The following is a 27,112-nucleotide window of genomic DNA, read 5'->3' on the forward strand; positions in this document are numbered from 1 at the left end:
TAACATGGCCTCACAGTGACTAGCATCCCAAAGCTTGTTTGACTGTTGGGAGGCTGAATGGCCTGTAGATAAACAGAGGAAAGCAATATTAAATTTCAAAGTTGCTATCTCGAGTTAGGGACCAGCTAGAAAAATAGCTCAAGGCTATTTTAATACGAATTAAAAGTCCACCTCAATGGTGAAGTTGGATGTTTAATACATATTAAGGAAAAGGTACTTTTAAAAAGTTAACTTTTCTCCTTATTGGAGCCCCTGGAAGCTCATTCGCATTAGCCTCCAACTATCACCCCACCATTTGAGTATCCTTGATGAAGTGTGACAACTGCTCCCAGAGGAGAGACAAAGCTTGGGTGTGGGGAGGTTTTTTATTTCTTTGGCAGCAAGACAAGGTGAGCAATGCCAGGAAAGTTATTTACTTCAAAAGGGCCTCCCCTGTCACACACAGATGTAGATCACACCTGCACAGGCCCTCTCCTTTGTCATCCCAGTCAGGAAGGAAGAAGGGTTTCTCTACATTGGAAAACGTGGTTGAGGCATTCCTAGTCCCACTCCTCAGATATTTCTGCATCTGTGGAAGAACTGATGAAGTACTACATCTGCTGGTTTTGAACTATGAGGAGGTCTGAAGGGCTGGACCTGCCTGCACTTTTACCCTGGGCAAAGGCGTAGACCCTCAGAGTCAGGAAGCGAACCTCAAGTGTGAACTGTAGGGTCAAGACATGCTGCAAGATGAATGTTTCCTGAGGAGCCCAGCTGACCAGTATGAATTGTACATCACCTGGACCCTGCTGGTATTAATCCAGAAGTGTTGTTTCTGAGGACCTGGGACATTTGGTTGTGTTAAAGTGTACTGCACATAACACCCTAAAAACCTGGGACTTGGTCATTTTTTGGGCTAAAAGCATTGGGAGGACTGGCACAAACATGCCAAGCTGAACTGAACAATGTGCATTGCCCTGGCCTGAAGATTCATGTTTCTCCCACTCTAAGCTTTTTTGTGATGGCAAATCCTCATTGACCGAACCTCGAGGAGATAGAATCAGGCCTCATGGAACCTTCTTTTGCTTCAACCTGCAACCTTGCTCCACTGGAGTAATCTGAGCTCCACGAAAGAGACTAAGGACCTAATTATGATCTTTGCAGACAGGGTTTCTCCATCACAAACGTGATGGATATCATGAACATGAAATTACAAATCCCTTATATCCTACAAAACTTGTAATGCGGTGGACGGGATATACCCATCACATTTGTGACAGAGTATCCCATCCGCCAAGATTGGAAATAGGATCTAAGTCTAAAGGAAAAAAGTTTATCTGGGAGAAGGCTAGATGACTTCTGGGGATGTGAAATTTGAATTTCCCCTGGTCTAAGCTATTCTCACCAAAACCAACAACTACACAAGGACCTTGTCCAACTCCTATCAGATGTCAAGGATCCCTCTTCAGACACAGCCTGCTGCCTAGCTCTGGTGAAGGATTTTAACTTCCATAAAGATAAAACCTCAAACTGTGTCAAACTCGGGTGGTGTATCCAACCCACAATCCCTCATTATTGGCCTTAAACACATGTGGGTCCAAGTCTACCTCGACCATTGACTAACAATGGGAATTTGTGCTCTTTGGCGCTATTTTAACTGAAAACTTTAAAAACTCACATCACTGTTCCCATCTATTGGATTTTTGTTGTTTTGGTGACATTTTGTTAAAGAAATGTGTTTTGTTTTTTAGAAATTGTACTGGGGTATGTGTCATGTTGTGTTTTTGACTTTTTGACTCTGTTGCTTCTTTATTTGCTTCAGCCATCCACACGGGGTTAGTAAAAACTATCTAAATGATACAATAAAATGCAATTCTAAATGACTTTTACCTTTTCTAACATTAAGACAGTCTGCTTTGTGCCTTAGCTACCGGAGGTTGAGCTCAGCTTTAAATGACTGAAACCTTCGACTGAACTAACAATTTAGTGACCTTGTTACTGTTACCTGTGGTGGACTACAATCCACCCCAGTTAATAATTCACTTTCACACAATGACCTTCTAAATAATGCATGTTCACAATCTCAAACTTTTCATTGTATGTAAAAGTTGCTGTTTTACAGCAAATATAACTGACCTCCTTAAGAAATAACCTTGATCTGTGCTGAAAGATGTTTACTGCTCTGTATGCACATCGCCTCACGATGTTACCAGCGCTAATCACAAGAAGAAAGGCTATTGTATGTTTGGGAAATGGAGTAAAAATTATGTCATTCGGCTCTAGATAACATTATTTGCTGCCTTATAACACACTAACAGAACATTACTGTGGCATTAACAAAATGTTCATTACTGCACTGCGTTATTTAAAATATAATTAACTATCAGCACTGTGATGTGTTAACCCCTGCTCATCCTGAGCAACTTAGTGCACAGAATTCATGTTGTTAGGCCAGATATTTATAGAGAGGACTGAGCCACAGTCGAACCATGAGTATGAGCCAAAACGAGCTATCAAAATATTTCACAGGCAAATTCTGCAACACAATGCAACAATAAGATAATCTCTGAAACCGAAAAAGTGTATTTTTTTAACACAGAATCATTTCACCTTAATACTCTCAATTATATCTCTCCATTCATTCAGATAAGCCACAAGGGTAGAAGGATGGTCTGTGGCCATACACCAAGAAGGGGTAACCAGAGAAGTCCAAGCAAACCACATGGCAAGAGGAGCCAGTCAGGGTTGGTGTTGAATGAGTGAAAGAGTACTAAATAGTCAAGAATGGGAATTGATGACATAATCAGAAACCGGGCACCATTGTATTAGTTTTTTTGAAGACATGATGTGGTAATTTCTCGGAAGAGGAAGAACCACCAAAGTAAGTCTTCAGAATTGTGCTATAACAGAATGAGTATGTCTTCAGTCCCACCTGGCAGACAACTCTAGACAATGTCAACATTCTAAACCGAGCTCTAATGGAATGTTCCATATTCACATGCAATGGCGGGGTGGGTAAAGGAAGAGGGAATGAGAACTAGGAGGGGAAAAGGATAGTTACAATAATTCTCCTTTTTATTAGAAAAGACAATGGTGCGAACAGAAAATAATTATCTTATCACAGACATAACAAGGAGAAAGGAAAGAGGGAAAAGTAACTACACAAGTACATGCATATAAAATGTTGAAAGAGTATACATGAAATAAAACCCAGAATATAAATATATTATTTGAAAAAACTTGAGTTTAATACATTACAAAGTCTTTCTCCCATACAGGGGCAAATCTCAACCTTCCATTACCTCACACTTTATCAGCCTCAATGCTTGTGGTATATTTTCTCGCAGTTGCTTCCTCCTGAGGTAAATCCGTATTGAAAGGGAGTAACCAATTTGGGCATGGAGCTAATCTGCCCATACTCCAGATCCACCCATTCTAAAGGACAACTACACTTCACTTTCTTAGTTTTGACTGATTTGGTCAATGTTTTGAAATGATTCTAGTTTGTGTTTGGTTTCCTCACTACTACCCATTGTCCTATTTTTCAATTTCTGTCTTTTGTGCCCTGCGACCTGTCATACCAGCCATTATGTTTTTTTTGTGGAGAGAAACTTTTCACTCACCGATTTCCTATCAATAAGGACGTTACCCAACATTTAACCAGTTTTTGTAAATTTGGAACCAGATTTTGTTCTTCTGAGTGATACAAATGGTGATAACCCCAAGATAGAACTGGGACTTGTGTGATAGGACCATAGTAATCCCTTCCAGGATTGGACAATGGTTTTTTTTGGCTGCATGAGCTCGTTGTAAATATTCTTTTATTATGCTATTGGTTCTTTCTACTAGCCCATTGGTCTTGGGACAATAAAGAGGAGTTCTGATATGACAAATGGATAGATCTTTTAAATTAAATATCAGCTCTTTTGAAACTAATTGAACGCCATTATGTGTAATAAGAGTGCTAGGAATACCTTTATTGGAAAATGTATCAAAAAGAAATTCTATAAAATATTTTGTATAACTAGCTTGACCAAAACCCAGTGGAAATGATAATACATTAGAGTAAGAATATATTGGTCGTCAGTTTCAGGTAAGTTAATGGGACTATATGTTGAGGAGTCCTGCGAGACTCTTCTGACGTTTCCTCTCGAGCTGCGAACTCCCAACTCCCTCAAGGATCTACCAACCCAATCAGGACTTTGACACTGACTGGATTAATTCTCCCCCAGGGAAAGGGGAAGTGGACAGAGAGACTCACAACAAATTATACAAGATTAAATCTTCGGTTGAGTCTCTCTCTAGGAAGTGCTCCGGGCCGAGGACCTTCTCTTAGGAATGTTCTGCGCTGCCTTCACGCTACGCTGTGGTGCAACATTAACAGCAATTACTCAGCTGACAACTTCTTAACTAACTTCAATATTCAACTAAACATTGTGCTTACTGACCATTAATCCATCTGACCCTTGTTCGCACTTTTACTGAAGTTTTAGCACTGGCTCAGAGTCTTGACACCTTCAAGTAAACATAACATGTCAGAATAGCTTAACACTTTTACTAAGGAGACAGGCTAATTAGATTAGTTGGGTTAGTTTTAACTGAACTCAGAAACTTCATGCAAGGTCATACCTGAGTCTTTAGTTACTTCTTCCATTAGGAGATTCTGCAGTAAGAAGACAGGAAAATAACAGCCTATCTAATTCACTCTACTATCTAAGATTATTATTCCTGACCCAACTTGTAAATATGCGAACCTTTTATATATAACTCTGTTATTAAATCCACATATCACAAAATTGTACACATAAATTCAGTTTGTCTATTTTACACATTTGCCTTTATCAAGGCTTGTTTATCTCTACAGTCTGCTTTTTGAGCGCTTAAATCAATTCACTGTTTGGCTCACTTCAAGAGCAGACATTAATCACTTTCAGGACTTGTTTGGAATCTCTCCGTGTAACAAGCGCTAAACCATTGAATATCTAATTCCAGCTCACTGCACAGAGTCATTTGCCTTTGTCAAGGTTTGTTTATAGCTCTGCTCTACTCGACGTGCTTAATCCTTTTTAGCGTCTCGAGCTGAGTCTTTTTCCTTAAATAAACCCTTGCCACTTTTACTTCATGTAAAATTGTTCGTGGCCACTTGAAAAGTATTATTAAACCTCTTACTGTCCTTCTTTCCGGGATGCTGCAATGTGCGCGCTGACAGGAGACTCGAACAGCCAACCGGCAGAGGAGAGCGGGTAAACAAACCTCCCGGCTGTCTCGGCTGTCTCGAAGAAGTACCGGAGCTCAGCCGCGTCGTCTCGTCTTGAACAGAAATCAGTGCCGCGGGCAGCCAGGGCTTCCTGAACCTCGCCGAACAGGTTTTCAAGAAAGGAATTTAGGGACTTGGATGGATCAAGAGGGAAACAGGAGGTTTCCAGACCTGAGGAATTACTACGCGGGGACAGAAGCTCTCGCTAGGAACAACGAGAGACGAAGCGTTTGGCAGTTGGCTGAAGCATGTATTTATAGCTTCAGCCACGAGACCAGCGCGAGCCTCTAACATCATAACGCAAAGCGCGAGGGCTGACACGAGCCTGTCTCTAATGAGCGCACAGTCTGAGAATTTACACATATCTAAATAAAATAACAAACAAGCATTGCTAAAGTCAATTATTACCTGCAACATTACAAAAAGGATTCTAATTAAAACTTTACATAAAAAACAATAAACTAAATGTACCCACTAACTAAATTAACCCTTTTGATCCACAAGATGTACACTGAATCAATTCTGGGTCAGAATCTAATTAAGACGACCGGTAACACCCCTAACAGTTCCTCCCCCCAAAGGTCGTCTTACAGGTCTAGGTTTATCAGGATGCAGAGCATGAAAAGATCTAACAAGTCTAGGAGCATGAACATTTTTCTCAGGTTCCCAAGATCGCTCTGAAGGATCATAACCCTTCCAGTCAACCAAATAAAACAAGGCACCCCGAATTCTTTTAGAATCTAAAATGGATTTAACCGCGTACTCAATATGATCACCGACAATTACTGGCGGAGGTGGGTTATCAGCTCGAGTAGAAGGTTCAAAAGGTTTCAACAGAGAAACATGAAAAACAGGGTGAATAGCATATTCCTCAGGCAAAACTAATTTCACAGATACAGGATTCAAAACTTTCTTAATTTCAAAAGGCCCAATATATCTGGGCTTCAACTTTCTGGGACCCTCCAACTGAATGTTTCTAGTGGATAACCATACCAACTGACCTTCCTTATACAAAGGAGAAGGTTTACGATGAAAATCAGCAGTCTTTTTCATAGATAACTTACTTTTGACCCATTGTTTTCTAGCCTTATCTTGGATATCTAACAGATGAGTCAACCTATCAGTAACTGCTGGCATAGGCAATTGTTCATCAGGTAAGAGTATAGGAATAGATCTTGGATGTTGCCCAGTGAGAAAATAAAAAGGAGAACAACCCAAAGCTGAATGAGTGGTGTTATTATAGGAAAATTCAGCCCAAGGTAAAACTTCATCCCAAGGGTAAGAGGAAGTAGTTAACAAACATCTTAAACCTTGTTCAACATGCTGATTCAATCTCTCCGTCTGTCCATCCGTCTGTGGGTGAAAAGAAGAAGACAGAGCCAACTCGATTCCTAAAAGTTTACTGAGTTGTGACCAGAATTTAGAAATGAATTGAGGGCCCCTATCCGAAATAATCTTTGAGGGCAGACCATGAAGTTTCACAATATTAGATAAAAATACAGTACTGAATTCAGTTGCAGATGGAATCTTGTGTAACGGAATAAAATGTCCCATTTTAGATAACAAATCCACCACCACAAGAACTGTAGTAAAACCATTAGACTTAGGGAGATCAGTAATGAAATCTAAACTGATTGTATGCCAAGGGTGAGGAGGAATAGTCATTGGACGAAGTAAACCCATTGGAACTTCATGTAAAGCCTTTTGACGTGAACAAACTGGACAGGCTTTCACGAATTGTTGAATTATAGAAATCATTTTTTCCCACCAAAAATGACGTTGACATAAATCCAAGGTTTTGTTAATACCTGGATGTGCAGCAATTGCCAAATCATGATTCCATTGCATGACCTTATCCTGTAAATCTCTTGTGGGAATAAACAATTTATCATTGTGATAGAAAAACCCATCTCTAATGGAATTACCTTTTTTTAATAACCATTCGTGAACATCAAAGTTCTTTAATTCCTTCTTAACGGAATCTAAGAAACTTTCTGAATGGATTTCAGCAGCAATTTTTTCTAAAGGCAAAATGCTGGGAGGATCCTTAATAGAATTTAAATCTTTTTCACAAACTAATCGTGAAAGTGTATCAGATAACAGCTGCTTCTTTCCAGGTCGATACATAATTAAAAAATCAAATTCGCTAAAGAATTGTAACCACCTCATTTGTCTAGGAGTAAAAGCCTTAACAGTGGAATAAAATTGTAAATTTTTATGGTCAGAATAAACAGTAATAGTGTGTTTAGCCCCCAAAAGATGATGTCTCCATTCTTGAAACACATCTTTAATGGCTAACAATTCTCGTTCTGCAATCGTATAATTCTGCTCAGCCAAAAGTAATTTCCTGGAGAAAAAGGCGATTGGATGAAGGTGACCAGTATTTGAATCCTTTTGAAGCAACACACCACCAATAGCAGTCTGTGAAGCATCTGCTTCCACAAAGAAAGGCCTATCAGGATCAGGATGAACCAAAATGGGAGCAGAGGTAAAAGCCTTCTTCAACAATGAAAATGCCTGGTCAGCTTCCTCAGTCCAAGAGAAGACTTTCCCTTTTTTCAATAACTGGGTAATGGGAGTAACAATTTCTGAAAACTTAGAAATGAATCGCCTATAAAAATTAGCAAATCCTAGAATTCTCTGCGTGTCTTTTATTGAAGCAGGAATTGGCCAAGTTAAAATTGCCTCAACTTTCTTTGGATCCATATGAATTCCCTCAGGTGATAAACAATAGCCAAGAAATTCAACTTGAGAAGCATTGAAAACACATTTTTCCAATTTAGCATACAGAGAATGATCTCTCAACTTCTGTAATACTAACTGAACATGTTGTACATGCTCTTCCATATTTTTGGAATAAATTAAGATGTCGTCAATATAAACAATACAACAGACATCCAATAAATCATGCAGGACCTCATTAATAAAGTATTGAAAAGCCGCTGGAGCGTTGCAAAGACCAAAAGGCATAACTGTATACTCAAAAAGACCAAATTTCGTACGAAAAGCAGTCTTCCACTCGTCGCCTTCTTTAACTCTAATCAAATGATATGCTCCTCTAAGATCCAGTTTGGTGTAAACACTAGAACCTTTAATTTGATTAAGAAGCACTGGAATCAAAGGCAATGGATACCTATTCTTAATGGTTGCTTTATTTACCGCTCTGTAATCAATACAAGCCCTCAAATCCCCAGATTTCTTCGCAACGAAGAAAAGAGGAGACGAAACAGGAGAAGTGGAATGTCGAATAAAACCTAATTCCAAAAGCTCATCCAAATAGTTCCTTAAATAAACATTTTCAGGTTCAGTTAAGGCGTAAATTCTACTACAAGGTAGAATAGCACCCGGAACTAAATCAATTCTGCAATCAAAAATTCTGTGTGGTGGTAATTTGGTTGCTTCTACAGGATCAAAAACCTTAGAAAAATTCCTATACTCTACTGGGAGTTTATTATCTTCAGCAGTTAGAGCAGCACAAAAAAGGGGCATCACTGGATCTTTGGTCTCTTGATAACAATGTAACTTACAAAAGGAAGACTCTAAAGTAACAGTCCTTTTAATCCAATCAATATTGGGATTATGTAATTCCAACCAAGGAATGCCTAAGATGACACCAAAACTTGGTGCATCAATAAGATCAAAAACCACTTTCTCAGTATGACCATTATCTGCTACCAAAGTCAATGGTTCGGTGTTAAATTGAATCATACCAGAAGACAAAACCGAACCATCAACAGCTCTCACAGACTCAGGTTCCTCCTTAGTAACAAATTTCAGATTCAATTTATGGGCAAACCCAATATCGAAAAAATTCCCAGTAGCCCCAGAATCCAAAAGTACAGGAATGCTATGTCTTTGAAGAGTAGTTAAGATAAAGACCATCCGAATAGTAAAATGTTTGGGAATATGTGTAGTTACATTGGTGACAAATTTGGAGATCTTAGAAGAAATTTTGCTCGAGGAAACGATCTCTGCTTCCTTCGAGAACTTCAGTTTTCCGACGGCTTAATGGGAAGAGTTTCAACAGCTAGAACTTTCTTTTTTGCGGGTTTTACAGAACAATCCTTGGCAAAATGCCCAGGTTTGCCACAGTATAAACATAAATTGCCCTTACGTCTCCGTTCTTTTTCTTCAGGAGTTAAAGGCCCTTTGAATCCACCCGGTAAAACAGGTTCAACAAAAACATTCTTAACTTCTGACTCTTTTTTCTCAACTTGAACTAGAGGACTTCTAAAATCACTCCTTGTTTTTTCATTTCTACGTTCACCTAATCTGTGATCAAGTCTAACCACTAGATCCTGAAATTCTTTAAACTCATCAGGTAAATTCACTATGTGTGCAAGAGAATCTTTTAAATCATCTTTTAGACCTCTATAAAATAAAGAAATCCTCTTCTCCTCTGGCCAATGAGTTTCGGACAGAAGTCTATTAAAGGTAGTAATATAAGAGATAAGATCTTTGGTCCCTTGACGAAGACTCAATAACTCATTATCAGAAGACTGAATTAAAGTATGTTTGGCGAATAAACTGGACATGGCCAATTTAAAATTCTGCAAATTATGAAGCAAAGGGTCATTATTATCTACTAAAGGCATGGCCCAATTCGCAGCCACCCCTCCCAGATAAGAAATTATAAATGCTACCTTAGCAGAATCAGAAGAAAAAATTTGAGGTTTACACATGAAGTGCAATTGACACTGACTAAAAAATGTTGCAAATCTGCTATTATCTCCAGTAAACCTTTCAGGGTTAGCCAAAGGAACAGGTGTAGGAGTAACAACAGTAACTTGAACTGGTTGTTTTTCAGACCGATCTTCTGAGGTATGAGGCTGAACAACATCAGCTCCAAATCTAGCTGGCGCTAAAACCGGTTTCCTTTCCTTAGAGGAATCCCTCCAAGTCGAGAATCCTGCCCTAGTCTCATCTAGCTCCTGACGAAGCGATTGATTCTCTAAACGTAAATTTTCCATCTCCACAGTCATCTTCTGAACTAACTGTGACAACTGTGAAGCATCCATGAGGGTGAGTTTGCAGACTCGAAAGGAAACAATTTTAAAATTTGGAAAGATAGGCTTCGTCTACTGTTGAGGAGTCCTGCGAGACTCTTCTGATGTTTCCTCTCGAGCTGCGAACTCCCAACTCCATCAAGGATCTACCAACCCCATCAGGACTTTGACACTGACTGGATTGACTTCTCCCCCAGGGAAAGGGGAAGTGGACAGAGAGACTCACAACAAATTATACAAGATTAAATCTTCGGTTGAGTCTCTCTCTAGGAAGTGCTCCGGGCCGAGGACCTTCTCTTAGGAATGTTCTGCGCTGCCTTCACGCTACGCTGTGGTGCAACATTAACAGCAATTACTCAGCTGACAACTTCTTAACTAACTTCAATATTCAACTAAACATTGTGCTTACTGACCATTAATCCATCTGACCCTTGTTCGCACTTTTACTGAAGTTTTAGCACTGGCTCAGAGTCTTGACACCTTCAAGTAAACATAACATGTCAGAATAGCTTAACACTTTTACTAAGGAGACAGGCTAATTAGATTAGTTGGGTTAGTTTTAACTGAACTCAGAAACTTCATGCAAGGTCATACCTGAGTCTTTAGTTACTTCTTCCATTAGGAGATTCTGCAGTAAGAAGACAGGAAAATAACAGCCTATCTAATTCACTCTACTATCTAAGATTATTATTCCTGACCCAACTTGTAAATATGCGAACCTTTTATATATAACTCTGTTATTAAATCCACATATCACAAAATTGTACACATAAATTCAGTTTGTCTATTTTACACATTTGCCTTTATCAAGGCTTGTTTATCTCTACAGTCTGCTTTTTGAGCGCTTAAATCAATTCACTGTTTGGCTCACTTCAAGAGCAGACATTAATCACTTTCAGGACTTGTTTGGAATCTCTCCGTGTAACAAGCGCTAAACCATTGAATATCTAATTCCAGCTCACTGCACAGAGTCATTTGCCTTTGTCAAGGTTTGTTTATAGCTCTGCTCTACTCGACGTGCTTAATCCTTTTTAGCGTCTCGAGCTGAGTCTTTTTCCTTAAATAAACCCTTGCCACTTTTACTTCATGTAAAATTGTTCGTGGCCACTTGAAAAGTATTATTAAACCTCTTACTGTCCTTCTTTCCGGGATGCTGCAATGTGCGCGCTGACAGGAGACTCGAACAGCCAACCGGCAGAGGAGAGCGGGTAAACAAACCTCCCGGCTGTCTCGGCTGTCTCGAAGAAGTACCGGAGCTCAGCCGCGTCGTCTCGTCTTGAACAGAAATCAGTGCCGCTGGCAGCCAGGGCTTCCTGAACCTCGCCGAACAGGTTTTCAAGAAAGGAATTTAGGGACTTGGATGGATCAAGAGGGAAACAGGAGGTTTCAAGACCTGAGGAATTACTACGCGGGGACAGAAGCTCTCGCTAGGAACAACGAGAGACGAAGCGTTTGGCAGTTGGCTGAAGCATGTATTTATAGCTTCAGCCACGAGACCAGCGCGAGCCTCTAACATCATAACGCAAAGCGCGAGGGCTGACACGAGCCTGTCTCTAATGAGCGCACAGTCTGAGAATTTACACATATCTATATAAAATAACAAACAAGCATTGCTAAAGTCAATTATTACCTGCAACATTACAAAAAGGATTCTAATTAAAACTTTACATAAAAAACAATAAACTAAATGTACCCACTAACTAAATTAACCCTTTTGATCCACAAGATGTACACTGAATCAATTCTGGGTCAGAATCTAATTAAGACGACCGGTAACACCCCTAACACTATATCAAGTCCTATATTGGTTTATGGTTAGGAAGGAACTACAACAGGAGGCAAAGGTGATTTGCAGTTGAATCTGGTTTTCTCACTAGTGGCACAAGAATAACTATCTTTTACCCTGCTCTAAATCATAGAATTCATGTAGGGGAGACAATATTCTCTCTAATTTAAATTTTTTAAGACTTCTTCGTAAGTAACCTTCATAACCAATATTTATAATATGTTCTCTTAAACCAGATTGGGTTATAATTTTGCCTGATTTCAAAACCAGAAAATCATCCGCATTGACAGATAATTCCTTTCCTATGTTCCAAAATCAATCAATCAAGATTTATGAAGAGTGGCTAATTACCCTATAGAATATCCAGGTGCTTGCAAGCCCCAGAGGCTATTTGAACAGCCAGGTCTTGAGGGCCAAACAGAATTCCAAAAGTGAGGTGATGGTCCACAGGTGCACGGGGAGGCTGTCTGTTCCTGGTCTATGGTGAGACGTAGGAGAAGGAGCATCCTCCACTTCTGCTTTGGTAGACGAGGGGAGTATGTGCAAGTGAAAGGTAGGCGCAGTGTAGTCTTCTCGAGCCTAGTTTGCATGGGTCAGCAGCTTGAAATGGCATCTTTTCTCTACGGGGAGGCGGTGGAGTTTTCTGAGGTGTGGTGTGATGTGGGTTTATTGGGAAAGGCAGAGGATCAATCTGGCTGCAGCATTTAATAAGGTTTGTAGTCTCTGCAGAATGTGTATTGCGATTCCTACGTAGATGCTAATTGAAAGGGCATTCTGTATAATATGTATGAATCAAAAGGAGTAATGAAGGATGTAAGAGTTGCTGAATCGGGGTGAAGTGCAACCTGGTAGTATGCAGATAAAAGATCAGGAAAACTAAAATATCTGGCATTATGTATTATGCTCATCATCTTGTTCATTCATTCATTCATTCATTCATTCTGGAAAGGGAATGTCTGTCCACCCATATGTTGGAGTGTAAATCCCTTAGATTGATACACAAAAGGATTACCCCCTCCTTTTTTTGCTGCTATAACAATAGGGGCTAGTCATTCTAAGCTTGCAACTTTTTCATTGATCTCTTGATTTTCGAATTTGTCAAGTTCATCTTTCATTATTTTTATGAACAAATATTTTGAGTAATCCTAGTTTGTGAGGTTGTTTAAACTTTTACTTAGGTTTTTTTCTGGTAAACAATTAAGATTTGTGCACAGGTCTGGTCTGTTGCACTGGGTACGCAAACCCAGCATAATCTTAGCACTTTAAAATAGATGTATAGACATTTAAACTGTCAGATTGAAGGACATGGTTCACTAATAAAGTCCTAAAACTAATAATACTATAGAGGTAAAATATTTTTACATGTTTTAATAGCTTTAGGGAGTTGTGCACTGCGACATCAATTATTTTTGGATCCGCAATGGGTACACAACCCAGCGTACTTTTGGTAGTGTAAAATATAGATTTTTTTAATTTCTAATGCAAGGGAAGTGGTTTAGAGCCTGATTACGAGTTTGGTGGTCTTGGAGTTGGCTACCATGCCTGCGCCCAGCTCCATGAGCACCAAACTTGTAGTTGGACCTTACGCCAGATTGTGAGTTTTCTCCTGGACTGGCAGACAGTCATTTGTCGTTCCCACGATGGTGCCTATTAAAATGGCACTGCAATGGGAATGCTAAAGCCCAGTCCTGCATGGCATGGACTGTAAGGCCCATGCAGTGCACGAAAGGGGTTGCATGCAGACAAGTGGGGGCACCATGTGCCCACTTCAAGCATCCCATGGTCCTGAGGCAACAGAGAGCCCTGTAGTGCCCCTAAGTTTCCTCACCACTGCACTTTCAAGGGGGAGCTCACTACCATTAAAGGTGAGGTGGTCAGGAAACTCCTAATATGCTTGGCAGTGCCACATCAGTCCAGACAAGCATATTCAGGCCTCTGACCCCCGCGCCACGGCCACAGAATCCATGATCCCCGATAGTTGCAGCAGTCGTGTGGCAGTCCCACTGCCATATTCGTAATACAGCCATTATTCTGGTGGTACAGAGAGCATCACCAACGGTTCACTGCCGAACTTGTAATCAGGACATTAGTCACAAAGTCCTGAAAGAAATTTGATTATACAGTATAACCATTTTAGAGATGTTTTTACTAGTTTTTATGGAGCCGCAATCCTGCTGCGCACCTTGCCGGCACATACTTCCGGAATTGCGCCGGGGACGTGACTCTGGTGGGTTTTTTAGCAGTATTAAATATATACATTTACAGTGTGTATGTTTTTTTTTACAGTAAGAGGTGTGTTAAAAAACTACTTTAATTATTAAGAATCCACAATTTGAAGATGGTTTTAATACAGTTATGCGAGATCACGCCGTTGTGACCCCATGTTACATAGAAACAAAGCATTTAATTGGTTAAAGCACTTTCTATGCTTAAAGAAGGAAAATCCCACCCCTTTTTTCTTCTTTTGGGTGTGTCTTTTGTGTTTGTCTCCTTTTGTATTATCTCTGACAATTTTGTATTTTTCTTGGTGTTTTCATTTACTTCTTTTGAACTGAAGATGGCATCTGGTGGGGCAGACAGCCAAGAAGAGAGGAAAAGTCATCAAGGAGAGGCTGATCCAGTGAAAGAAAGAAAAGAGAGTATTATGTGTGCCTTCCCGAAGGTGAAAAGAAGGTAACTGCAAGGAAGGTTACTTGTTCTCTGTGCAAGAAATGTCTATCTAGAGGGTCAGAGCAAAAATAATCGTGTGGGACAGTTTCAATGATGAAGCACCTACGAACAATGACCTCAACCCATATTGCACTAGAAGAAAATGAAAGAGAGAAAAGACAACAAACTGCTTGTGGAGATTCAGCGCAACCAAGCACTTCATCTGGACAAGTGCTCACTTTGAACAGCACCTGACATTTCCTGAGTTGGGTGATGCATGTGTGCATTGTCGAAAATGCCATGGTATTTTGTGTGTGGAGGAATAGTCCATCTCTGCCATTATGAAGCTAACAAGTGTTAGGTTTTTTTCAGTTCCTGCTGCAAGTTTCCGGTTTCATCACAAGGCAGAAAGTTTTGAAACTTTTTTAAAAAAAATCTTTTAAAAAAACACAAAAAAACACAAAATAGTTAGAAAATGCATACAATCCCAAAACAGTTAAAAAAATAAATGGTTCCTCTAGAGCCATCTATTCTGGTTTAAGAAGGAAAATGGCATGTTATATGTATGGTTGTAATAATGTGAATACGTCTCGTTCTATGTTTTGGTGGGTAGGTTAGTGTGAAAATAGTTGAATATGTATGACATTGTGATTGAGTGTATGTGTGAGTAGTCATATGGATGTGTAACAGGATATCGATTTTGTTGTATGGGTGAGTGACTCACTGTGAGAGTAAGTATGTATATGATTGAGAGGATGCATAAGTATGTATATAAGTAAGTGAATGTATGTTGAATTCCTTTATAAGTGGATATTTCAGTGTTTTTGTGATTTGTGTCAAGTGCATAAGTGAGTAAATGAATGAGTGAATGCTGCATCAGTACCTGCATGGGTGAATACCAGAGTGTGTGAGTAGGTGCATGAGTGAATGAGTGAATGTCAGAGTAGTTCAGTTCAGTTTTAAATCAAGTTTATTTGGACCATTGATCCTCAAACATTATATATAATCGTTAAAATACATCTAGAATTACACATCCTTAAATACATTAAAACACATCTTAAAACACACATTAAATAAAACCCTCCATCGATTATATCAGGGTATATATTAAAAACACATTAAGATAAAGAAATAAAAAATGCCTTTACTCTTTGCATAAATTGCACAATGTCAATGGCAATATCTAAATGGCTCATTTCAGTCACCAAAAGTACTGCTTGTGTCCTATTTTTAATTTCATTTTTCCTAAATATCGGTTTTAAAAATGTAATTTGAATATCAAGAAACTTCTGGCAATCCATTAACATATGTAACAGGTCACATGAGGAGCCCAAAGTTCAAGTATAACTTCCAGTCTTATCAATCATTGAGCGTTTTACCACATTATTTATATAACAAGGGTTCACCCCAATTCTTACCCTTAAAACCTCTCTTCGTAAATGACAATCGGGTAACCAGTCAACGTAGGGGAAGCATTGTTCATTTTTCCATGCAGCAGTCATAAACTGTACTGAAATTTTGTTCGAAAGATAGTTTTGGTCCTGTACCTGCGATATTTCATCCCCCTGCATCCTAAGTACCTTCTAATCAATATTAATCATGTAAGAAATGGGGCACAATTTAACCTTCATCAGACAACACAGCTTTATCATGATAGCTCTAGCTTCTCTCGCCCATTTTAATTCGCTATTCTGGATTTCATTTCTACACCATTGAGATATTTTGGAGTTCTCACCTACTCCTTGGCATTGCCAAAAGTGAAGTAGGGCCATACCAGCTAAAATACTCCATGAGGTCAACCCCAGTTTGAGTCTTACAGCCTGGACCATTGCCGACTGAGGAAGTGTGAATAGGTTTTTTAAATTATTACCTCCCTCAACATCCCAACCCTCTTTGCCGCTCTGGTATAGCAATTCCACGGCATACCAAAATTGTGGGGGTACCATGGCCGAATAATCTTTTAAAACTGGTCTATCTGCTATCACATCATAAGCTTTATTGAATAGTGCCATTTCAAACTTTTTTCTAGCCACATTCCTGAATACCTATATTCTGTAACCTTCTATACTTTCTCAGCCCCCAAAAACCATGTAAACCCAACTTTCCTCTGGCCAAAGGTAGTTTTCTTTGCAGGCCTATTTCGGTTTGATCCATGATCACAAGATCATCTGCATAGAGCAAACATGCAATATGCTTACCCTCTTGTTTCGGGTTGCCCCATTTACGTTCCCTAAGGTCAACGGCAAATCTGCTAAGAACAGAGAAAAAAGCAGGGGGGCCAATACACATCCCTGCCGCTGCCCGTTACCAATCTCAATCTTCTCAGATAAACTTCAGAGTAATTCAATGGGTGAGTGAGTGGCTGTGTAAGTGACTTTCATTGAGTGGGTGCAAGTGTAAGAATATAAATGAGTCAAAGAGTGTATAATTGGTGCATGGATAAATAGGTAGGTAGATGTCATAGTCTGCAATCATGTCTGCTCTCATGTGTGGGTCACCCTGGGTCACACTGCTACCATCCAACAAAAGAACCATAGAACAAGTGGACGCTCTGTTATGCTGGCACTACAAACAGTATTGGTGTTACTGCCATGGAACAAGTGGATGTTTTATTAGGTGGTTTATGCTGAGAATACAAACTGTATTGACAATCAGGTGCTGGAACCAAAAAACACTAGCACAAAAAATTGTTTTGACAATCGGATGCTGGGAGTGGTTTGTACTGGCACTAAAAACAATCAGGTTCTGGCAGTGTGTGATGCTGGCACTAAAAATAATTTTGATACTCAGGTAAGATAAGAGTGCAAGTGCTATAACTCGCACCTTCCTTACATTGTATGTGCAGTCACAGGGTCCATGTCAGTAAAGCATGTTAATGTTATAAAACGTGCGCTTACTTTTAATTAACCCTGGGCGTTGTTTGCATAGTGGCCCTACGCATAGCTACAAGACGTACACTTTGCACTATGCACGCTATGCGTAGCTACGCGAACTGCGTGGTAGGGTAGGGAAATTCTGTTTTCACTGATTGCACAGTGCCAGATGCTTGTCTGCTCTGTGCAATCATTACAAACGGCATCTTGCACAGTGCAAGCGGTCATTTCTGCAGCTCGAGTAGATTTGTACTCGAGCGGAAGATTTCTCAACACAGACTGGTGGTTTCCCATCACGAGTGGTCACCAGCATATGCGACCACTCGAAATGAGAAACCGGACCTCCCTGAGTTGAGAATCTCGCCGGGAGGTTTATTTTCCAAGCTTACGATCGGTAACTTGATATTGCTGATCCCGAATGAGGAAAAAGTCTGTCCGGGGTGTTGATTTTGCTCGCTTGCGGCCGCCAACTTGATGTTGAGGACCGCGAGCAAGCAAAAAATGGCTGCTACGCTATGCGTTTTTGCACTGTGCTATGTGCAATTCGCATAGTGCGTAGTAGCGCAAACTACGAATACTCCGCAAACGTAGCGTAGTCCTACGCCCAGGGTTACTTTTCATGTTTTCTTTTTAGCAGAGTCCAATTTTGTTTCATACCCCATGGGAACCTCAAGACCGTCCTTCGTAGTATAAATATGGCCACACCCTGCAATCAAGTGCAAATTACGGCCATATCAGAGATTGCTACAGGAGTTCTACATTTTCTGGTTCCTCTTCAGCCGATGCCCAGTTCGGAGTTCTCATTGATCGTCGCAGGAGCTCTTTGTTTCCCTGTTCCTCTTCAGCATAAGCCCAGGTCGGATTTTTTCAACCGTGTTTCCTCCATAATCCTGTTGAGCATCGGAACAGGTAGGTTCACACATTCAGAGAACTGTTCAACTGAATCAGGCTGAATAGTAGTTGTTGAGTCTTGAAATCTGTGAGTAACTGTTGCAACAATTACACTCTGAATATTGCTGACAATATTTAAGGATTAGTTCACTTCTATAAGGTTGGAAGATTTGTGAATATAAAAGCATCTGTACACACCTACCTGAGCTCTTCTGCAAATGGAACTTTGGCTCTCTGTGTCTTTCATTTGGCAGCTCTCAATGTAAGAAGCCTATGTTCTTGAATGTGTGCAAGAGAAACGAAAGTAATAGAGATTAGACCCAGTATACACCAACGTTGTTTCACCTTTCTAATCAGGTGAAACATTACAGAAATACTGTTCAGGTCTCCTTCTTCTCAGTACCCTCCCTAATTCCCTTCCCCTCATCTTGCCACTCTGATCCTCTGGGATAACTAAGTCAGAATTGGAGCTGCAGGGAGGTGGGCCTCTTGACGGTACCGCTCCTGAAGAACATTTACTTCGTTCTTTACAGTATTCGGGTAATTGATTTAATGACTAAAACAGTGTATGAATTTCGGCATAGATGAGTGAAAAGGTGTGTGAGTGTCTGCATGGAAGAGTAATTGGAAGCATTAATGGCTATATGGATGAGTAAGAGGGTACATGAGTAGCTGTATAGATGAGTGACTAAGTGTGAGTATTGTAAGTGGGAGAGTGGAATCAGTTGTAATATGAGTGAGTGGGCATGTACGTAACTAAATGTGTCAGTAACTGCTGTGTGATTGTCTGTATGTTTGAGCAGGTGGGTGTATTAGTACCTGTATGTGAGTGATGTGTGAGAAATTGAATGTGTAAGGGAGTGGCTATGTGAGTCGCTTTATCAGTGATGAAGTGGGTATGTAAGTACCTGTATGGATGGCTGAGTGGATGTATTAGTGTCTTTATGAGTGGTTGACTATCTGTGTGTTTGACTGCATGGGTGAGTGAGTGCATGCATTACTAACTGTATGTGTAAGTGAGTTGGTGTATAGTTGTCTGTATTGGTAAGTGATTGGTTATGTAAGAGACAATATGGGTGAGTGAGTGGGTGTGTGAGTGACTGAATATATGATTGAGTTGATGTGTTACTAGCGGTATGGAAGTATAAGAAAAAGTTGTCAGAACTAAGAGAAAGCAGTAAGTGACTGTGTGCAAGAATAACTGAGCGTCTATGTGGTTATATCAGTGAGTAGAAGATTGTATCCTATATAGCTAAATGAGTATATGTGGTAGATACATCTGATGCATCTTTATATGTGAATGATTTGTTAGCTGTTATTTTCAGAATGTGAATGGGTGAATTAGTATTCCAGTCATTTGCAGATAGGTATGTGAGTTGTAATGTGACTAACTGCATATGGGTCTGTAGTCCTCCTGTCAGTGACTCAGATTCAATATAACCTAATGCCTATTGGCTACCTACTACATAACTTAGGAGTGAGGTAAACATAATAGAACAGGAGTTCAAAGCCTGGGAACCAGTTTCTAAAGTCAACATAGCCTACTATTAAACTGCATACACTGGTTCTGCAGAAGCAAGTATGAGACATGTTTGAAAAGGTAACACTAAGAAATCACCCATATAGAAAACTGATGCTTTAAACATGTCTCAGAATTATAAATGAGTATCTCAGTTCCTATTTGGATGTTTCTTTGCATATTTCAGGAAGTATGTTTCTATATTACTATCACTTTTAGTGACTATGACACACTAAATCTGTATCTAAGGGGGTGAATGAAGTACTTTTAAGCTGTGTTGGTGAGCCTACTGGTGTGCAAGTATGTGTTTACATCTTACCCCAGTAGATCTCGATACATATGATGTAACTGAATATCTGAATGAATGTTTAGCAGCTACTGTAACTGAGTGGCTGGATGTCTTAGTGGTGCTATCCTTTTGCAGATAAGTATCTGAGTTGCAATGTAACTGTCAGACTGGATGTATAACTGGACATAGGTGTCTGTAAGTGCAGTTGTCAGTGACTGAAGTTCAAACCATATGTGTATATTTTTAAGTAGATAGGTCACTGTGCATGCCGTAGGCATTGCCTACCATGGGGGTGAGTTATATGAAACAGAAGAGAAGTTTAAGGTTTTGCAATCAGTTTCTAAAGACACATTGGCCTACTATTGCACTGGACACACTGGTTCTGCAGAAGTAGGTCTGAGACATGTTTGAAGCAGCAGTTTTCTATATGGGTGTTTTCTTAGTGTTACCTCTTCAAACATGCCACTGACTTCCTTCTGCAGAACCAGATAACACAGTTTAATAATAGGGTAAATTGACATTAGAAACTGGAAGAGTGTTAGTGCCTCTCTAGATATCTAAATGAGTAATTCAGTTCCAATTTGGGTGTTTCTTTCAATATTTAAGGAAGTATGTTGCTATACGAATATCATACTTAGTGACTCACTGGTTGTTTAAACCTCTATCTAAGGGAGTAGATGGACTGTTTTCAGGCTGTGTTAGTGAGTATATGGGTGTGCAGTCGTTTGTCCAGAACAGACCAGAGCTCCAAACCTTCACCTAAAGATAGTGCTACTTGTGGTGTGGAGCATATGGTATGCAGACTCCCAAGTAGGAGCAAGCTGCACTGACCTGATGCCGGCAATTTCCTCACCTACTGGAAAGGACTGTGGCTCTAAGACCTCACCACCTGCCGCCTACACCTGCACCCCAAAACTCCCAATCCTCATGAAACTTGGGTTTGGCTCGGTTTGGTTCTGGCTCAACTCCCCCATAAGACACACAAGAAAGGTAAGATAGGGTCAGAGGCCAGGGTTTAAAGACCAACTGGAATATGCAGCCCGAAACTGACATGTATATACAGAATATATACCAGTGTCTATATGATAAGAGAGCAAAAGAAGAACAAGTCTTAACAAGACTCAAAAATGTAATGTGACAAGGTGACATAGGAGTTTATGTGTGTGGATTCCCATCATTCACCAAACCGGGTGATTAGCTTCATCATTTGGGTATCCTTTTGTATAAAATGACAATCCAGCTCTATATATATCAGAGCTCTCGAGTGTCAAAAGGTATAGTTACCAAGATGAGCAAGATAGAATATGTGGGAACAAGTTATTAAGTGCAGTGCAAAATGTGAAGTGCAAAAATATAAAAAACAGACTGTGAATTTTATTAGTGTCTGTCGCGATCAAGGGTTAAAAACACGACTCAAGGACCAGTTTTAACAAATAGCTGTCCTCAACAGAAGTGGTCAACATGTTTCAGCACTTAAAGGCAAAAGATTAAGCCATGTGCTTTCATCAGGACCTCTAAAGATAATAAAGCTACTGCTATTTACAACATTACAAAAAGGATATAGTGTGAGTATAACGTCTCACAATCCAGTATTCCTCGTGATATCAACAATTTTCTTATTAATATGGAGGACAAAACCTCACCCCACCTGGCAACAGCTCAGGATAACGGAGGCACCGCTCTCTTCGTCGGTACCCCCGACGGCTCTGAAGACCGGTTAAGAACGTGACCAGTGTGGCCGATACTTCGAGACTCCCGTCATTTCATATTGAGTAAGTCCGACTCTGTGTAGCTGTATGGACTTTGTTTTTTGTAACTCCTCCCCTGTCGCTGGGCTAAAACGTTTGCTTTACATCTTCCTAGGAAGGTCCTTGAAATATATTTGCGCTTTGCTGTGCAGGATAAATCGACTGAAGGCGCCTTCCACATGCATCACCTAGTTTTGTATAATTGAGAAGTTACAGGTAACGATTTATGTTGATCGTTCGAATGTTCGAACTCTGATCCGCCCCTTGCTATTTAGTTTGGATTCCTGCATTCATTGGTTGTTGTCTAGCCGCATCTCGTAATATCTTTCCAGCTGATGGCAACTATATTACGATCCTTTCGTTGTCTAGCTGCTGTCATTAGATCCGCTCCTTTGCATTGGCTTTAGATCCCGGCACTTGTTTCTAATTGTCTAACCTAACTTAGTGGTATTCTCCGAGCTGACGGCAACCTTAATATTACGATGCTCTTTATGCCGACTATGCTGTGCTTGTGTACTAACTGTCACCATTTGTTTCGTAATTAAACTTGGATTCTGTGTTTATTTTATCTTTAAAGGACGTTTCTCAATACGTACACACTATTTCTATTTCGTGCTACCGGGACCGGGATCGTTGGGCTTCTCCCGCTTTTCTGAACCGCTGCTCATCTATACTTCCAGGTGAGTTTTTGATGCAACTTAGCGAAATTGGGCAGCAAGTAAATATGGAAATGAATTAAGGCCTCTTGTGTTAAAATATCTACAGCTTGAACATCAGCCTGCACACTTTTTTACCTGCACTATACTTGCTTATATTCTAGCATTATTTCTATGTCCAATATTCTTTGGAGTATATTTGTTTTATACGGCCTTTCATTTTGTTTTTCCTTTTTTCTATCTATATATTTTTCTATCCATATATTTTTCTAGAGACCGACCGTCTTTTGTTCGCATATCACCTCCTCTACTATGCCATGTGAGGCCTGCCGCCTACCATCTGCTTTGGGTTAGACTTTGCTGAGTCTCTCCTCCCTGGTATGTAATATATCTAGATTTCTCCTCGCTCTCATGACTAGCGCGCCTTCGCGCTTTATGAGTCTTCACTTGAAGACTTGTTTTTCTCCCAAAATCAGTAGTAATTAGTCATTTCTATGATCCAGTGTTATCTTTACAGAAATATCTCTCCCTTTTAGAATTTAATTTGCTTCTTTATATGTATGTCGGTTGGATGTGGCATGCTTGCACTAAGTTTTTGTTTTACTCCATGCATTGACCAAGACTGTTTTTTCCCCCTTTTTTTTATTAAACTAGATGTGGTTTTGATTTATTCTGTCTTTGCCCACAGATATGCTGTACTATGATGCTGTTTGCCCAGAAAATTCTGAAATTGGGATATTTCTTTTCATCTTCAAACTTTGAAGGACCTGGATGGACGTATAAAATTGATTGACTGGCGCCCTGATGAAGGAGTTCCCCATTGTGGCATTTTCCGAAACGCGCGTCGGCGCTTCTTTCTGTCTGACTGATGAGAGTGTGTGTGGCTTTGTCTTAGTTGTCTGTATTCAGATGGATGTTTTGCTTCATGAGTGTGATTGTGATTTATTGCTTGGATGAAAGTTTTTAGGAGAAATGTTTTTATTGTTCCTTGCAGTTCTGGGCCAATGCTATATGAACTATATATGCTGCTATATTTACTGAAGTAATGAATTTGTACAAATATATATGATAATAAAATGACTTAAATACAATCAGCTGTTCTCTGGGCAACTGTTAATATTGGAACCTGTTGGTCCTTTAGATTATTGGGAACCTCCCTTTCATGTTGCTATTTATATCTCCCCTTTTGTATGTCTTTACATGAGATTCAAATCCAGGTGGAACACTGGAGGTATACCTCAACAAATAGTTTTGAAATTGTGTGTATTTCTCACTGAAACGTCTGGCACCTCTTACCTTTTATGGATGTAGGAGGTGTATCTCCATATGTATGTTTTTTAGTACATCACTGCCTACGTTTGTGACTCTATTGCTCTGTAATTGCACATGTAAGGAGAAGCATGGATGGCCTGTTTGGTGTGTACATGACACTTAATATTGGATTATTTAGGTGAGTGTGCCGCTGTCTCCGATAGTGCTAGATAAATAGCAGTTGGGTCTGTGCGTGTGAATGAATGTGTAGATGCTTTTTACACTGTCTCATTGGGTAAATTAGAGGCTCTCTGCTTTTGCACATGCTTAAATAAGATGCAAACCGGAGTGGGAAAGTGGATGTCTAACTACGTATGTTACCTGTTTGCGCATAGCCACGTATGTTATGTTCTAGCTACAGGGTAAATTAGGGGTGCTTTCTATGTGGTAGAACACCAGCTTAAGGATTGTTAACACGTTTTAAATTCAAGTCAGCCTAGCATTACAACTATATGCACAAGTGCAAATGTACCATGTCTGAGACATATTTCAAGGGCTACTTCTCTGGATGGGTGACATGGTAGTGTCAGTTTTTTTTTATAGATATGTGAATTGGTGTCTCAGTCCCTGTGTGGGAGTGTGATTCCATATATGAGTAACTTTCTTGGTACATCACTGGCTGATTCTGTCGCTGCAAGGATCTGCAAATGTATTTATAAGGAGTGGCATGGATTGCCTCCTGGCTGTCTTATTTACTATTGGGTTGTTTAAGTGAGTGTGCTACTGTCTCCACTAGTGCTAGATACATAGGAGTTCAGTCTGTGCATGTGAGTGAGTAAAAAATGTGATGCTTCTGATACTGTCTCAGGGTGTGTATTAGTGGCTCTCTGCTTTTAGGACATGCTTATATAAGAAGCAAATCAGGGTAGGATAGTGGATGCATAGCTGAGCATACAGGCCTATAAGTGTGTATATAGTTCTCTGAAATACAATTTCTAACTACAGGCAGTAGCTTTTATACACATAGGAGTGTACATATGACCCAGCTAGATCCTGCCTTAGGGGTGAGTTATTTGTGATAGGTGAGCAGTTTAAGGCTTGTCAAGGGGTTTTAAATACCAAGTCGGCCTAGCATTAAAACTGCATGCAAAAGCTCAAGTGTACCAGGCCTTAAACATGATTAAAAGGCTACTTTTCTGGAAGGGTGACTTGGTAGTGTCAGTTTGTTACTAGATATGTGAATTGGTGTCTCAGTCCCTATGTGGGGGTGTATTTTGATACGTAACTAACTTTCTTTGTAAATCAATGGCTATTTTTGTCACTGCAAGGATCTGTATATGTATATGTAAGTGGAGGCATAGATTGCTTCCTGGGTGTGTTACTTACCATTGAGTTATTTAAGTGAGTGTGCTACCACCTCCATTAGTGCTAGATACATAAAAGTTATGTCTGTGCATGTGACTAAATGTTTATTTGCTCTGACACTGTCTCAGGTGGTGTATTAGTGGCTCTCTTCTTCTGCAGATGCTTATAAGAGATAAGAAGGGAGCCTATGCATAATCAATTTTACCAAGTGTGACTTTAGTTTCATCCAAGACTTTAGTGATTTCATTACAAAGGTTTGTCACTAAACCAGTCAGTACTTCCACAACTTTTTGTTTCATGGGAGCCCATAATTCTTCAATGTCCTTAGTGTTCGTGACAGTGGCGCCCACCCCTTTCTTTGCAGTTTTAGTTTTCCTGTTCACTCTCCATAGTTTCTTGGGTGAAGGGGGACCAGTCAATTCTGCGCTATGAATGGAGAAAATCGAGGCCCTGTTATGTGTACTATGACCTAGAGTGATAATGCTCTGACTGAAACTGGAGGCCCCCACACCCTCCTGTACTTGGCCCCTTGCTTCAACCAATGATTTTTCATTATCTGATCCCAAGGTCTCACCCAGCATAGGAGGCACTACACCTGCCTTGTCCAGAGAAAGTCGCATCTTTGCCCTATCTATTTCTTTTGTGATTGCACCCACCGCTTTTACTAAGAATGCGTCAATAGTTCCATGGTTTGAACCATGAGGGGAGCTCGTGGGTGCTGCTTTTCTCTTCCCCACATTACCCATATCTGGTATGCCCAACTCCCAGCTGAGGGGTAGAGTAATAACGATGACTCAAAATGTTGGGGAGGTACTCACATGTGGTGGTTCTGTTGGCAATAAAAAGTGGCGGTCGCAAACCATATACTTGAACTATGTGCAGATATTAAAAAAGACAACTCCAACAGAAGACCAAATACAGTACCTGCAATACGCAGATGACATTGTGGTCTTAAGCCAAACTTCAATCAGCATACAAAGAGTCATGAACGCCCTGATAACATACTTTGATGAGCAAGGGTAAGAGATATTAGAATTAGCAGGCCCTAGCCCAGGAAAAAAGGGGTGGTTTGCCAAAAATTAACAAATAGAGGAAGTCAGTTCATATAAGTATTTGGGGATTAATTTGGGACGAGGAATGTCATTCACTGAACAGAAAAGAGCAATAAAAGCAAGGAAACAATCACTAATCTTTGCTTACAAACAACTGAAACAAAAACTGAGTTGTCCATCATATAGTTATCTTTTGAAAGTAATGGTCTCACAATTAATTCCTACACTTGCATATGGTTTGGAAATATGGCACAGCCGGGAATTTGAAGTTTTAAATGAACTACAGATAAAGATGTATAAAGCCGTTTTTAACCTTCCAAAAAGTGCAACACCTGCACAGATCCGTCTGGAAATTATGCTGGAAACTTCGTTCCGCAGATCCTGGTTCTCTGAACAGCCTATGCTGGTCCGAAATAAAGGCTCAGTTTGATTCACAAAATTCGCACTCATGGGGCGAATATTTACGGTCAGCGCTGACTACACTAGACATACAAGAGGCATGGGATAGTAAGATGGAAAGGGCGGCATTCAATAAAGTGTGTAATAGTGCTGCAAAAAAGCTGTCCCTTGTCGGGGATAAAAGATTATTGGTAAAACGTAAACACTCTTGATCAGTTATAAATTCTTATGTTAAACCGAAACCGCAAGTTTTTTTAGCAGCACATTTTCGATTGTTTTAAAAAAAGAGTTTTATGATGTATCGGTTTGGAGAATATGAAACCAAGGATTGATGACAATCATGGAAAGGAAAATTCCCAAACAAAAACTGCAGTTTATGTGGATACCACACT

The sequence above is a fragment of the Lissotriton helveticus genome, chromosome 4_1, assembly GCF_964261635.1.
Source record: "Lissotriton helveticus chromosome 4_1, aLisHel1.1, whole genome shotgun sequence".
In the NCBI taxonomy this organism is placed as follows: Eukaryota; Metazoa; Chordata; class Amphibia; order Caudata; family Salamandridae; genus Lissotriton; species Lissotriton helveticus.